A 13,726-nucleotide genomic window follows, 5' to 3' on the forward strand; every position below is an offset into this window, starting at 1 on the left:
AGTTTAAAATAAAGTTGAACTGATGTTGACAATAATATAAAAAGGGGTTAGACGGTTTCCTAAAGGACAAGTCCATAAACCGCTACTAAATGGACTTGGGAAAAATCCACAATTCCGGGAATAACATGTATAGAATGTTTGTACGTTTGGGAAGCTTGCCAGGTGCCCTTGGCCTGGATTGGCTGCTGTCGTGGACAGGATGCTGGGCTCGATGGACCCTTGGTCTTTTCCCAGTGTGGCATTACTTATGTACTTATGTCCTCTACTTGGCTCACTTGTATTACATAGAACAGTGATTTAACCTATTGTGATGTCATAGTGGCTCATTCCACCAATAAGAGCCAACCTCATTAGTGATGTCACAATGGCTTGATTGTATAGAATGTTTGTACGTTTGGGAAGCTTGCCAGGTGCCCTTGGCCTGGATTGGCTGCTGTCGTGGATGGGATGCTGGGCTCGATGGACCCTTGGTCTTTTCCCAGTGTGGCATTACTTATGTACTTATGTCTTCTACTTGGCTCACTTTTATTACATAGAGCAGTGATTTAACCTATTGTGATGTCATAGTGGCTCATTCCACCAATAAGAGCCAACCTCATTAGTGATGTCACAATGGCTTGATTGTATAGAATGTTTGTACGTTTGGGAAGCTTGCCAGGTGCCCTTGGCCTGGATTGGCTGCTGTCGTGGACAGGATGCTGGGCTCGATGGACCCTTGGTCTTTTCTCAGTGTGGCATTACTTAATATGCATCAGATGTATTTTTATATGCCTCCTTCATTATATTCAAATATACCTCATGCTTATTTATTTGGGTTTTCTGTAGTAGTCCCACTGGCTTACTAGGAAGTAATGGTGTAAACCTGGCTTAAACCTGGTTTTGATATTTTTAGTTGACAATAATATGCCATAGAAACATTCACAGTCTTCTTGTAATTCGTCTAAACAGTATGCAAGTGGTTCCATAGCTCTTGCATATTCTTTCAAAAATTCCAACTCCACACAACTAAATTTCAGCAGTCCCAGCTTTTCATAAATGTTGGCCAGCTTATCGCTCAACTTAAGCAGTCTAGCTATTGCATCACATGTCGAATTCCACCTGGTTAGGCACAGTATAAAAACTGATTCATCTGCAAAAAAAAAAAAATATATCAGATATTGTGTCTGATGATTTGATGCCTCGAAATGTGGCATTCTGTATTACCTGACATTTTTCAAATATAATGTGACACAAATGACTGCTGCTGATTACCAAATTTTGTTGGATCAAAGTGCTTGTTCCAGAGAGCTTGCTGAAACTCATCAAGCCTAATGACTATTATCTAATGTTGCTCATCCATGTTGGCATAAATGATACTGCTAGATACCCCTCCAAATATATCACAAGTGACTTCATGGCTCTGGGAGGGAGGGTGAAGTAGACAGGTGGTGTTCTCGTCAATTCTTCTATTAAGGATAAAGACCAACGTAGAGAACCTCACATCTTGGAGACAAATATATAGCAGCACAGATGGTGTCGTCAAGAGTATATTGTCCATTAGATTGTATATTTGTCCATTAGATTGTAAGCTCTTTGAGCAGGGACTGTCCTTCTATGTTAAATTGTACAGTGCTGCGTAACCCTAGTAGCGCTTTAGAAATGTTAAGTAGTAGTAGTAGTTGTAATATTGGCTTCCAGGACTATGGAATGCTTTTCAAAGGGCTACTGAGCAATGATGGTGTCAATCTATCAAAGAAGGAAAGAAATGTTTTCAGCCGCAGACTGGCTAACCTGCTGAAGAGGGCTTTAAACTAGAATCATTGGGGCAGTGATCAAAGCCCTCAGGTAAGTATGAGCTATTAGGCAAGTGAAGCATTAAATACCTCTACACACATGGGAAAAGGGGACAATGTCTGCAAAGCAGTATGTACAAATGCCCGAAGTATGGGAAATAATATTTTAGGAAGCATGAGGAATTACCCAAGGGCCATGTGAACATTAGCATTGCTCCAGCTGAAGTATGTGCCATCTGGGTAGTACATTCATGATGTGGGGATAGGGTGGAGAGAAAGGGTGAAATGAAAAAAAAAGGAGGATTAATGGCACAAAAATTAGTTTAAAAGTTTATTCGTGTTGTAAGAAGGAAGCATTTAACAACAGGATTGGGAGATCCAAGTAAAGCTAATTAATTAATGTATGTGCAGCTGCTGGTTATAACATTAAAATTATATTAAAAGAAATTAGAATTAAGTTAAATGCATTTAAGAGGAGTTTAGGGAACTTAATGTAAAATTTAATTAGGGGCATTGGGAGGAGTGCTGAGAAGGAAGTGGTAAATGGAAGCTGGGTTGTGATTGGAACTCTGGGAAGGTGGGAAGGAGGAAATGGAACATTGAGGCTGAGGAGATATTCTGTGAAGAAGGGCTGGGGTGGTGGGTAGTGGAGCGGGAACATGGAGGTGTTAAATTTGATAATTTTGCTCCCACCTGGCCCACCCCTTTTTTTGGGGGTATTAGTTTTGTTTTCAAATTTTGCTGGGGATATGTGTTTAACTTTCTTGTTTTTGAACTGTGTTGCATGTATTGGTGGGATTGTTTCTTTTGGGGTTGGGGGTAGGGGGTCACAGCAGCGGGGAAAATACAATAAACAATTGGCAAGGAGCCTGCATTTATCATCTGGATTACTATTTTCTTTGAGGTTTGAGATGCTTGTGTGCGAGACCTCCAGAAGCCGAGGTGAGGCCATGTCGACACCACAGGTCTAACTGGACTACATATGATGAATAGCTAAATATATTTGATGGCATTTGGGCAGCTAGTTCAGCACCATCTAGCAACATAGATGGTAAGGTCATTTGAAGGTCGCTTGTTAACTAGTAGTTTGTAATTATTTTTTGATTGGTTGATATTGAAATAAAGCTACGGGACTGTCTCGTCATATTCAAGTGTGCAGCACTGCATATGTCTAGTAGCGTTATAGTAGTAGTATACAGTATAATGCAAAACTGAATTAGTCTCCTCTTTGCTGGTCTTGCAAAATAGAACAAAGTACTTTGGCTAATGTGCCTTTTTATTATTGTTATTATTATTATTATTATTTTAAAAAATCCTTACTCTTTACCAAGAGGTTTGGAAAATCATCTGCTGTAACTTTCAGTTTGATTGCCTATTCTGTAACAATACTCAAATCTTGTAATCCTAAGATTTTATTTATTTTTCATCTGACCATGCTAAACTATTCACAAAGATATGGCCTTGATGCTTAGCTTTCTCCCTTCCCAATATATCTCCAGAGGTTTAGGATGTGGAGTGCCAGTCCCTACCCACTCAGATGGTGCCCTGGGCTAGAAGATTATTGAAAGAGAGTTTAAAAAATGCTTTAAGATATGGGGGGGGGGGGGGGGGGGGGGGGGATTATCAATGTGGACAATCATTAAAAAGGGTTATTTTACCTCAACTTGTGCTATTTTACCAAGGTCCCATTATGTGGAATGAGACCTTGTTATTAATAACCCATTTTAACAGTAGCCCACACTGATAACTTTGTCCCTTAGTCTCCTTTCTCCCTGCCCCATCCCCCCAGCTCCTAAGAATTTTGGCATTTATCACCTCTGGTGTAGACAGGCATTGTGGAAAAAAAGACGGTGTAATAAAAAATGGTATTTGGCAGTGCGGGAGGGAAAAAGTGGCATGTGGCAGTGGGATTGGGAAGACAAGATGGACGGTGTTATTGAGGAAACAATATACTTTAAGGGAGAGGTTTTATGATTCCTCACTGGAGTCGTAATGAACTGCATGATTTGCGTTTAAGACTGCAAGAAGTTTAGGGGATTAGAAGGCTTGTTGATATTTATGATATTTAATTGTGCTTTTGGAGGGCAATTTGCCACCCATCTGCACTGGTACAAAACCAATGGGTGCTTGTTAGCTGTAGTCCTTAAAATAGTTTTCAAATGGAAAATATTTTGAAGATTGCCCAGAACCCACTAGGACTGTACCGAATGCTCACGAGAAGTCCCGTCATGCTGCTCCGAGTCAGAAACAAGCAGTAGGGAGCAGAAGCAGTTCAGTTATTAGGCTGGTGGGGCTCGGCATCCCTGTCAGCAAAGGTATGCCTAGCATACTCGCATGAGGGGGATGGAGAGAGGAATGTCTACACCAGGAGAGAGAGCCCGCTGTTAAAAAATTTCCCACCACACCACTGGACACAGCCCTGTTGGGTTTTCAGGATTTTCCCCTCCATTATATGCAAATAGATCTCATGCATACTCATTGGGGAAGAAATCCTGACAACCTGACCTGGTGAGGGCTGACATTGGACACGCCTGGTATAGACCATATTCCTGAGAATAAGCAATCCTTAGCAAGCTAAAGACAAGTAAGTAACTAGTGCCCCTGAACTATAGAAGAAATCCCATTCTCTCACCCTTAGAAGTCTGCAGCTTCTGCATCAGATGGGTGATGAATTGGTTCACCTTCAGGGCTCTAGCTGTACACAGCAGGGTCGCCAATGGGGGGGGGGGGGGGGGTGTAGAAAAATGGTACAACCTAAGGCCTGCTGCCCAGCTTGGGGCCTGCTGGAAGAGCTTGGCCCAGCCTAAAGGGCTGCTGGGAAAGATAGGTCAAGTAAAATCTAATTGAAATCAAAAGAGCCTGTTTGTAACAGAATTTTCTAAGAGTTAACAATTTGACAGTTAAGAATGGTGCAACCAGGCTCTGACCACAGGAATAGCAGGGGAGAACCTTGTGCCAGGTGAATGGGAAAAGCAGAAGTAGGGAAAAACATTTGTGGTCAAAGACAGTTGGCCGTCTGCTGGAAAAAGGAGGGGAATTTTTCCAGAGTAAAAATATCAAAATCTGCTGTTAGTCTTGTGCCATCTGGGTAAAAACAAGTTTTTTTTAGGGGAGCTCATAGAATCCTATGTTAATCAAAAGAATATAAATAAGACTGACAGCTGATATGTACGGAAGAGTCTGAGGCAAGAGCCAGACCTGCGTGTTGCTCTGTCAGAAAGATCTTCCCTAAGAATATATATCCATATTCTTATAATCCATGCTTCATATGTAACCTGGCTTTGGTAAGTAATAAATCCTTTAAAAGAATCTGTTCCTCACTCTCTTTATTTCTCCTTATAGGGATTCTCCAACAATGAATGGGATCTGGTTTAGGCATGACAAAAGGGTAACTGGATCTTAATATCTCTTGACTGTCTTTTGCTCTGGCAAACGAAGTGCATGCCTTTGCCGGAGTCGATAGATCTTAGCAGGCAGCCTTAAAGTTTTCTCCACTACTCAGTGACATGGCTGGTCCATATTTACTGAGTACTGGATGGAAGGTAGAAGGGTCAAAATGATAGGGGTCAGATGGAATTGGTAAAAACCTTCTCCGAGTTCTCTCTGCAAAACCAGGCAGAGCTGTAGATTTAGGGGACATATTACCCCAATTAAATTCAAGGGGCATGGGGGCAAGATTCCCCCAGGCCCGGCCTCCAAGGGGCCCCAGCCCCAGAGTCTTTCACGATAACGCAATCACCCGGGTCCCGACTGGAGCAGGAGAGAGACAGACTCCGGCACCAGGCACCCCTTAGAGGCTAGGGAGGAGCAGACACAGGATTCCAAACTGGGTTCAGCTTCAGGCCAGCGGGGGTCCCCAAGCCCTGCCAGCAGAAGCCTTCCACCAGCGCTGTTCTCCACCACATTGCCTGCCCTGCGGCTGCTTCCCCTCATGTTGCGCATGCTGGGTATTTTTGTGGCACTTGTGCTTACCTGGTGGTAATCCAGTTACCGCCAGGTTAACATGGGAGCCTTACCGCCACCTCGATGGATGACAGTAAGTGCTCCCCCCCTGAAATGGTCATTTCTTTTCCCCCAAAATGTCCAGCCTTTTACCCGCTGCATTAAAAGGGGACGTCAGCGCGCATCAAAAACACATGCTAGCGCAGGACTCCTTTTGCCACAGCTTAGTAAATGGACTCCTTAGTTAAGTACTGATGTTCGGCACTTACCTCACTAAGATAACTGCATAAATAGGACCACATGAAAAATACAGTCCTATGCCCATGTGGTTCTTCATAGCTGATTGCGTGCCAAATATTGCACTTAACTGGTCATGTTTTTGCCGGCTACTTATACCCACAAATTTGATGCTGCATTCTGGATGTGGCACGGCATTGAATTTCCTGATACAACGCTAGTGGCGGCCAGCAAAACATTGTTCACCGTAGCCGAATATTGTGCCCTGTGAATATCAGCCTCAGTGCCCTCTTTACTAAGGTGTGCAGGTACATCCTGGACTGCCTTTATAGGCTGACTGGGTGCACATGCTGATCTTTGTCTGCTTTCAGTTACTATGTTATTATGTTCCTTTTTCTGTAAGAGCTCTTAGCATATTCTGGAAATTTATCTGAATTCTTTGAAGAATGTTGGGGCCTTTTTACTAAGATGCAATAAAAGGGGCCCTGCACTAGCAGTGGTAGCCATTTTTTTTTTGTCTTGTGCTGAGTCCCTTTTTACCACAGCAGGTAAAAAGGTAAAAAAAAGAAATGGCCATGTGGTAAGATTGCACTTGCCGCGTGGCTATGTAGGAGGGAGCAGTTACCGCCACACACTGAGGTGCGCAGCATTGCCCAATTACCACCAGGTAACCGCTGCAGTAAAAATAGGGACCTATTTTTTCTAGGTCCAGAAATGCCACATGCTGGGGGTGGAACTATTGCCGGCACCTACGTTGGGCTGGCGGTAGTTCCGGATTGCCGCATGGTAAGACCTCGGTGGGCTTACCGCTGTTAGTAAAAGATCCCCCTTGTGTTGTCACTGAAGGTATACTACTACTACTACTACTATTTAGCATTTCTATAGCGCTACAAGGCGTATGCAGCACTGCACAAACATAGAAGAAAGACAGTCCCTGCTCAAAGAGCTTACAATCTAATAGACAAAAAATGAAGTAAGCAAATCAAATCAATTAATGTGAACGGGAAGGAAGAGAGGAAGGTAGGTGGAGGTGAGTGGTTACAAGTGGTTAAGAGTCAAAAGCAATGTTAAAGAGGTGGGCTTTCAGTCTAGATTTAAAGGTGGCCAAGGATGGGGCAAGGCGTAGGGGCTCAGGAAGTTTATTCCAGGCTTAGGGTGCAGCGAGACAGAAGGCGCGAAGTCTGGAGTTGGCAGTAGTGGAGAAGGGAACAGATAAGAAGGATTTATCCATGGAGCGGAGTGCACGGGAAGGGGTGTAGGGAAGGACGAGTGTGGAGAGATACTGGGGAGCAGCAGAGTGAGTACATTTATAGGTTAGTAGTAGAAGTTTGAACAGGATGTGAAAACGGATAGGGAGCCAGTGAAGAGTCTTGAGGAGAGGGGTAGTATGAGTAAAGCGACCCTGGCGGAAGACGAGACGGGCAGCAGAGTTTTGAACCGACTGGAGGGGGGAGAGGTGACTAAGTGGGAGGCCAGCAAGAAGCAGATTGCAGTAGTCTAAATGAGAGGTGACAAGGGTGTGGATGAGGGTTTTGGTAGAATGCTCGGAAAGAAAGGGGCGGATTTTACGGATGTTGTAAAGAAAGAAACGACAGGTCTTGGCAATCTGCTGGATATGAGCAGAGAAGGAGAGAGGAGTCAAAGATGACCCCAAGGTTTCAAGCTGAGGAGACAGGGAGAATGAGAGAGCCATCAACAGAAATAGAAAACGGGGGGAGCGGGGAGGTGGGTTTGGGGGGGAAAATGAGAAGCTCGGTTTTGGTCATATTTAATTTCAGGTGGCGTTGAGACATCCAGACAGCAATGTCAGACAAGCATGCTGAAACTTTGGTTTGGATGCAAGGTAAGATATCAGGGGTAGAAAGGTAGATTTGGGAGTCATCAGCATAGAGATGGTAGGAAAAGCCATGGGATGAGATTAATGAACCAAGGGAAGAAGTGTAGATAGAAAAGAGGAGGGGACCAAGAACAGAACCCTGAGGTACGCCGACAGGCAGAGGGATAGAAGTAGAAGAGGATCCTCCAGAGTGAACACTAAAGGTGCGGAGGGAGAGGTAGGAAGAGAACCAGGAAAGGACAAAGCCCTGGAATCCAAGTGAGGGCAGGGTATCGAGAAGTATGCTGTGATCGACAGTGTCAAAAGCAGCGGAAAGATCAAGAAGAATGAGGATGGAATATTGACCTCTGGATTTAGCCAGTAATAGGTCATTGGAGACTTTAGTAAGCGCAGTTTCGGTTGAGTGGAGAGGGCGAAAACCAGATTGTAGTGGGTCAAGAATAGCATGTGAGGAGAGAAAATCAAGGCAGCGGCGGTGAACAGCACGCTCAAGTAATTTGGAGAGAAAAGGAAGGAGGGAGATGGGTCGGTAATTAGAGGGAGAAGTAGGGTCGAGTGAAGGCTTCTTAAGGAGAGGTGTGACCACAGCATGTTTAAAGGCAGCAGGGACAGTCACAGTGGAAAGTGAGAGGTTGAGAATGTGACAGATAAAAGGAATAAGAGTAGGAGAGATGGCATTAAGAAGGTGGGTGGGAATGGGATCAGAGGAACAGGTGGTACATTTTGAGGAAGAAAGGAGAAGTGTAGTTTCCTCAATAGTAACTTCAGGAAAGGAGGAAAGGGAATGAGGGGAAGGAGAGAGAGGGGAACGGACTAGTGGAGGGAGAGGTGGTGAGGTAGAGAAAGCAAGGTTTATCTTTTGAACCTTGTTGTGAAAGAATTCAGCAAGGGTCTGAGGAGATAATGATGGGGGAGTTGGGGGAGGGGGCACCTTGAGGAGAGAGTTCAATGTGGTGAAGAGAAGTCGAGGATTAGAGCCAAGAGAGTTGGTCAGTTGGATATAATAATCCTGTTTGGCACGTGAAAGAGCAGATTGGAAGGAGGTCAGCATGAATTTAAAGTGTAGGAAGTCAGCAAGGGCCCGAGATTTCCGCCAGACGCGTTCGGCGGAGCGGGTACAGGAACGTAGGTAGCGGATATTGGAAGTCAGCCAGGGTTGGGGTTTTGTACGCCTTACAGGGCGGGTCATCAAAGGTGCAAGAGTGTCTAAGGCAGAGGATAGAGTATTGTTGTAAGAAGAAACAGCCTCGTTGACAGACGTGGATGGTGCCACAGTAGAGAGGAGGTTTGAAACATGGGAGGATAGAGATGAAGGGTCAATATCGTGAAGATTCCTAGATAAATTAGATAAGATAGGACGGGACTGAGAGGGAGGAGATTTAAGTGTGAAAGTTATAAGATGGTGATCAGAGGAGGGAAGATCAGAGGCAAGGAAACTAGAGGGTAAACAGTTGGAAGAGAAGATGAGATCAAGACAGTGACCATTTTGATGAGTGAGGGAGGTGGAGCATAGTTGGAGATTAAAGGAGGATGTTAAAGCGAGTAACTTGGAAATATAAGAGTTGGAAGGATCATTAGCAGGAATATTAAAGTCACCAAGGATGAGAGAGGGGGAGGAAGGATCATGGAAGAAGGCAAGCCAGGCGTCAAAGTTAGCGTCAAAGTATAGCTGATTGTCAGTACTACAGTTTGGATGACACCTGCATAGTAACTTAGTAATGTAGTAACGGCAGAGAAAGACCTGTACGGTCCATCCAGTCTGCCCAACAAGATAAACTCATATGTGCGTTATGTGTATACCTGACCTTGATTTGTATCTGCCATTTTCAGGGCACAGACCGTAGAAGTCTGCCCAGCACTAGCCCTGCCTACCAACCACTAGTCCCGCCACCCAATCTCCGCTAAGCTTCTGAGGATCCATTCCTTCTGAACAGGATTCCTTATGTTTATCCCACGCATTTTTGAATTCCGTTACTGTTTTCATCTCCACCACATCCCGCGGGAGAGCATTCCAAGTATCCACCACTCTCTCCGTGAAAAAAATACTTCCTGACATTTTTCTTGAGTCTGCCCCCCCTTCAATCTCATTTCATGTCCTCTCGTTCTACCGCCTTCCCATCTCCGGAAAAGGTTCGTTTGCAGATTAATACCTTTCAAATATTTGAACGTCTGTATCATATCACCCCTGTTTCTCCTTTCCTCCAGGGTATACCTGTTCAGGTCAACAAGTCTCTCCTCATACGTTTTGTAATGCAAATCCCATACCATTTTCGTAGCTTTTCTTTGCAACACTTCCATTTTTTTTAACATTCTTCGCAAGATACGGCCTCCATAACTGAACACAATACTCCAGGTGGGGCCTCACCAACGACTTATACAGGGGCATTAAAACCTCCTTTCTTCTGCTGGTAACACCTGGTCACACATGAGGAAGTATTATTATTTCTTATATCCTCAGCTAAAGGCTTCAGGTAGAAATTAATCAAGCTTCGGGAAAGTTGATTTCTTTGTGGCACCCTTAAAAATCAGTATAAATCTCAGAGTAGGACTTCTTACCAACAAATGTGTCAGATTACTCTTACTTGAAAAACTAGGGTCAGAGAAGGGGGAGGGAAAGAGATGGAGAACATTTTGTATGCATCCAATTTCACTAAAGTTTTGCATAATTAAAAAAAAAAAAGCAAGGGCTAAAGAAAGAAGCATAAAAAAATGAACTGTAAAGTCAAAATGACATGTATTTACCTAAAATAATCTTGGGCGCTGCACCCATTACATTCAGTTTGCAAGGATTTAATTAAAACGCAGATTCCAAAGGTCAAAGTCGTCGAGAATGTAAAGGCCATTTTATTATTTGACATACAACAAATTATAATTTTACATTACTTTTAGATGCAATTTCTGCTCATGAAAATTAGATTAAGCTAAAATACAAGAAGCCTGTCAGTATTGTGCAGGGGTTAGGCCAACATTGTCAGTACGGTAAATACAAACTGAAATGTTTTGTACAGTGAAGCACAGAAGTCTAATTTGCTTTACCAAAAATGAGAGTCATTAGGAGAGTCTATTTGCATACATTCATACAGCCAGTACGTTAAACCACACGCTACACTAATTTCACATTTAAATGTGTTAAAGGTACGCTGTTGTGGGCAACAACAGAAATATGTATTTTTTAATGCACATTAAACACGTTTTTAACATTTACTTATACAGGGATGAAACTGTAAATCTGGATGTTTAAGTAATTTTATGTCAAAAAGGGGATGCTGTGTCAAAGGGTATAGCCAGTAAGAATGATTATCTGGTTTCAAACTACATAGTGAAATTTATTAAGGAATAAGTTAAACATCCCTGCCTCCCACCACCGGCTCTGGCACAGACCGTATAAGTCTGCCCAGCACTATCCCCGCCTCCCAACCACCAGTGGGAGGCGGGGATAGTGGGAGGCAGGGATAGTGCTGGGCAGACTTATATGGTCTGTGCCAGAGCCGGTGGTGGGAGGTGGGGCTGGTGGTTGGGAGGTGGGGATAGTGCTGGGCAGACTTATACGGTCTGTGCCAGAACCGGTGGTGGGAGGCGGGGCTGGTGGTTGGGAGGTGGGGATAGTTCTGGGCAGACTTATACGGTGTGTGCCCTGAAGAGCACAGGTACAAATCAAAGTAGGGTATACACAAAAAGTAGCACATATGAGTTATCTTGTTGGGCAGACTAGATGGACCGTGCAGGTCTTTTTCTGCCGTCATCTACTATGTTATTTTTATATGCCAGTTCAGCTTTGGTTTATTAGTGGAACTTTTTCATTTGGCAGGAACATACTGTTGACCTTGTGAACAATACCTCAAAGCATTAAATCACTATTCATATATTTCTAGAAAAAAGATTTTTTGGACCAATTTTCTAGAAACATACCTCAGACTCTTAAATGCTTCAACAGTATTTATTTATTTATTTATTTATTTCATTTGTATCCCACATTTTCCCAGCTATTTGCAGGCTCAACGTGACTTACATGGTACCGCAACAGCGTTCGCCAGTTGCAGCATGAACAAATACAGGTGTTATTGTGGTAAAAGAAGGTTTGTGTTTGGTAGATACATTGGGGACGTTAGGTAGGGGGGATGAGGGTTAAGGTATGTCCATTACAGTCTTTGGTTTTGCAGTGTCGCAGGAACTTAGGTTTTTATGTTGGGTTCTTTCCGGAAACTTAGGTGGTCGTTCGTTGTTTTTATTATCTTTGGCAGAGCGTTCCATAGTTGTGCGCTTAAGTAAGAAAAGCTGGATGCATAAGTTGATTTGTATTTGAGTCCTTTAGTACTTGGGTAGTGGAGATTTAGGTAAGTTTGTGCTGATCTTGTTGTATTTCTGGTTGGTAGGTCTATGAGGTCTATCATGTGTGGAGGAGTGGCCTAGTGGTTAGGGTGGAGGACTTTGGTCCTGAGGAACTGAGTTCAATTCCCCCTCAGGCACAGACAGCTCCTTGTGACTCTGGGCAAGTCACTTAACTCTCCATTGCCCCATATAAGCCACATTGAGCCTGCCATGAGTGGGAAAGTACAAGATACAAATGTAATAAAAAATAAATAAATCCTGGGGCTTTGCTGTATGTAATTTTATGAACCATGGTGCAGACCTTAAAAGCAATGCGTTCTTCGACTGGGAGCCAGTCCAGTTTTTCTCGGAGGGGTTTGGCGCTATCATAACTTGTTTTTCCAAATATAAGCCTGGCTGCCATGTTCTGGGCGGTCTGAAGTTTCTTTATAATTTGTTCTTTGCATCCCGCATAAATTCCATTGCAGTAATCTGCGTGGCTTAGTACCATTGATTGTATCAGGTTGCAAAATATAGCCCTCGGGAAGAATGGTTTCACGCGTTTGAGTTTCCACATTGAGTCCATATACCCAAAGTGATTTGATATTTATTTTATTTACTTGTTGCATTTGTATCCCACATTTTCCCACCTATTTGCAGGCTCAATGTGGCTTACATAGTACCGTTATGGCGATCGCCAATTCCGGTATGAGAAATACAGAGTGGTATTGCGTTAGAGTTCATGAGTGACAGAGTAAATTAGGTAATCAAGAAGAAGAGTTGAGTTTTGTCCAGTTCTAGTATAGGTTTTGTTGTGTTACGTGGTTCTGGTGTTTAAGTTGGATCGTTATGGTATGCCTTTTTGAACAAGTTGGTCTTTAATATTTCCAGAAGTTTGTTAGGTCATGCATTGTTTTCAAGACGTTTGGTACTGCATTCCAAAGTTGCGTGCTTATGTAGGAGAAACTGGATGCGTAGGTTGATTTATATTTTAGTCCTTTGCAGCTTGGGTAGTGAAGATTTAGGTATATGCATGTTTTCCTTTTTGTGTTTCTGGTTATAAACTGATATAAACGTATTTATTTATTTATTTATTGCATTTGTATCCCACATTTTCCCACCTCTTTGCAGGCTCAATGTGGCTTACAATACATCATGAATAGTGGAAATATCGTAGAAATTAGGCATTTACAAAGGTAAGCTGAAAAATGGGCTGCGGTAGTGAAGGCGCGTGTATGGACTTTTTCAGTGCACCTGTGAAAAAAGCCTTTTAACATTTTTGCTGAAAATGGACATGCGGCAAAATAAAAATTGGCGCACGTCCTTTTTGGGTCTGACACCTTACCGCCAGCCATCGACTTAGCGGTAAGGTCTCTCACGTTAACCTATGCGGCTTAGTAAAAGGGCCCTTCACAGCATGTAAATTATCTTCTGTTCTTAAACTCAAAGAAACCTTTCATGTTTAAGTGAAACATACTTAGATGCAGAGATGTAGTTCATCCTCCATTTCTCTGTAGTGGTAATATCTTCAGTTCAAACAGTAAATTACCAGCAGATCTCCACCAGGATTGTGTTAGAACATAAGAGTAGCCTTACTGGGTCAGACCAATGGTCCATTTAGCCCAGTATC

Source organism: Microcaecilia unicolor, chromosome 2, assembly GCF_901765095.1.
Source record: "Microcaecilia unicolor chromosome 2, aMicUni1.1, whole genome shotgun sequence".
Lineage (NCBI taxonomy): Eukaryota > Metazoa > Chordata > Amphibia > Gymnophiona > Siphonopidae > Microcaecilia > Microcaecilia unicolor.